Source organism: Crocuta crocuta, unplaced genomic scaffold, assembly GCF_008692635.1.
Source record: "Crocuta crocuta isolate KB4526 unplaced genomic scaffold, BGI_CrCroc_1.0 scaffold32, whole genome shotgun sequence".
Classification (NCBI taxonomy): Eukaryota; Metazoa; Chordata; class Mammalia; order Carnivora; family Hyaenidae; genus Crocuta; species Crocuta crocuta.
Genome location: NW_027529424.1, coordinates 13192117 through 13194795, shown reverse-complemented (window position 1 = coordinate 13194795; position 2679 = coordinate 13192117). Strand labels below are relative to the sequence as shown.

At 41.3% G+C, this 2679-nt stretch overlaps 1 protein-coding gene across 1 annotated transcript in view; it reads right to left on the bottom strand.

Moving 5' to 3' along the window:
* Positions 1–2679, bottom strand: part of LOC144226952 (isopentenyl-diphosphate Delta-isomerase 1-like) — a 19413-nt gene that overhangs the window by 3850 nt on the left and 12884 nt on the right. The gene's annotated exons all lie outside the window — the stretch shown is intronic.

The following is a 2679-nucleotide window of genomic DNA, read 5'->3' as shown; positions in this document are numbered from 1 at the left end:
AAGCACACCCCACCTGCCCTCATCCCCAAACAGCCCCCTCACCCTGTTTATAACCTTTGGCCAATACACTCTGTACATAAAGAACTAGAAGATGAGAACACTGTGCGCACAGCAAGCTAGCCTCACCCTTGCAAGGTAAGTTCTCAGGAACTGTGCCAGAAAGTTCGGCAGGAAGCCCAAGGCGAGCACAGTAACTGCGCTGTCTGCCTCCAAGGCCTACGCGCCACATAGGCCACAGTTGTATCTTAGAGAAACAGGTCCTGGTCACGCAGATGCCTGGGAACCTCGTCCTGCCTGAGAAGCTCTAGAATAGCAGCTCCGCCCCGCCCAGCTGCCCAGCGCCGAGTAAAGAAGCCTGTGACGCCAGTTTGGGTTCCGTATTCTGTTCACTGATCTCGGCCCGGGGGGCTACAACAGCCCCCCAGGCCACACCCCACACCCCCAAGAGTCCCCCAGATCACACCCACACCACACATACCTTCATTCCCACCCAGNCCAACACCCCACCACACCCACACCACACCCCCCCCACCACATCACACTACCAGACTCATCCCCCATGCACATCACACCCTCACCACACACCATGCTACATACACCCCCACGCACACACATACATTACCTTGTGTGCAATCTTTGAAGGGTTTGTCTCCAGTGAGGAAGTTCTATACATTCTAAAGTGGTGATTTCCCCAAGAAGGGTCATTTAGCAAAGTTGCTTGAGGTAGAAGATAGGTTAAGGGACTTTCCGCACTTGGATAGGATTGATTTGTCATTCAATATTAAATTTATTAACGTGTTAACTTTTAAAATTTTGTTTATCTGTTAAAATTTTTAAATTATTAAAATTACTAAATTTGCCATCAAGTGACATTCACTTATTCAAATAAATTGAATAAAGCGTAGTTATATATTAGAAGTATTAAAAATTTTTATTAGAGAGAGAGAGTGTGAGAGAGGGGCAGGGAAGAGAGAAAATATCAAGCAGGCTCCACGCTCAGTGCGGAGCCCAAGGCGGGGCTCCATCCCACGACCCTGGGATCATGACCTGAGCCAAAATCAAGAGTCTAATACTCAACCGGCTGAGCCACCCAGGCGCCCCAGGAGTATCTTAATTCAGATTACATGTGAAATTATTTTTCCATTTAAAAATAATTGTAAAATGTCTATGTAGTTGAAGTTCCTTCCTCTCTGCCTGTGAAATTTAAATTAATTGCAATATTGAAGTATCTTTAAAGGATCACAGCTAAGCAAATTGCAGTGCAGGAGTCCTTAAACTTTTTGGTCTCAGGACACTTTTATAGTCTTAAAATTTATTGAGAAACTTAAAGAGCTTTTCCTTACTGTTTGTATCTATCCCTGTTTACTTTAGTAGAAATATTAAAACATACATTAAAATATTTAATTCATTTAAATATTTGTTAATTCACTTAAAGATAATGATAAGTACACCGTATACAGAAAATAGCATTCTAATAAAAAATAATTATGTTTTCCAAACAAAATGTCAGAAGAGGTTTGTGGGAGATTTTGTTGGCATTTTTGCAAGTTTCTTTAATGTCTGACAATAGGAGACCGCTGTTACATGTTGCGTTGGCTGAAATATATAAAGGAAATCTTGCCTCCCACAGAGAATGCCCGAAAATTGGGAAGTATTTTATTAGCCTTTTCAGATGATCATGGCTGTTCTTTTCTGATAATACCCCAAAACACCACAAGCAGTGTTTTTTTTCTAAAGGATATTTGTTCTTTGGAATCTGAAACCAAATAAATGAACACTTTACACTCTGCTACATTAACATTCATTGCTTTTGACTGAAACTTGAATGTATATTTTCCCACGCATGATTTTGTAATATTGGGCCACTTGGAAAATACTGCTTCACTGAATTAAGCAGATCTTACAAATGTTGGCACATTTCATGATTCCATACCAATCACCTTTGTTAATAACATCAGTAATTTCATCAGAAAAGTCTTTAAGCATTGGGAAACTGTCAAGCCCTTGGTGGCAGATACATGTTTTTTTAAAGTTGAATTTTTGCATGATTATTCAAATCTATTTTTGGCAAAAAATACTAGCAGTTATCTTCTTTGTAGTGACAGGTGCACTTAGTATTTTTTTTTAATGTGTTATTTATTTCTGAGAGAGAGAGAGGCAGTGTGAGCAAGGGAGGGTCAGAGAGAGAGGGAGACAAAGAATCCGAAACGGGCTCCAGGCTCTGAACTAGCTGTCAACACAGAGCCTGACGCGGGGCTCAAACCCACAAACCATGCGATCATGACTTGAGCCGAAGTCGGACGCTTAACCGACTAAGCCACCCAGGCGCCCCGACCCTGCTTTTAATAACATTAATGTTACTCATTTTTCCCAGTAAAAATAGGGTTCTATGAAAAAAGTTCAGCACGCAACCCATCCTCAAAGGAGCTTTTCCTCAAGACAACCATCTAATTCAGGATGTCGCCAAAGTGCTTTATGTGTACTCCCCATCTTGTTACATGGAGTATTAGATAAATACTAAAGAGTTCAGATTATTATTATTTAAAAAAAATTTTTTTTATAGTTTATTTATTTTGAGACAGACAGAGACAGAGCGTGAGTTGGGGAGGGGCAGAGAGAGAGGGAGACACAGAATCTGAAGCAGCTCCAGGCTCTGAGCTGTCAGCACAGAGCCCGACG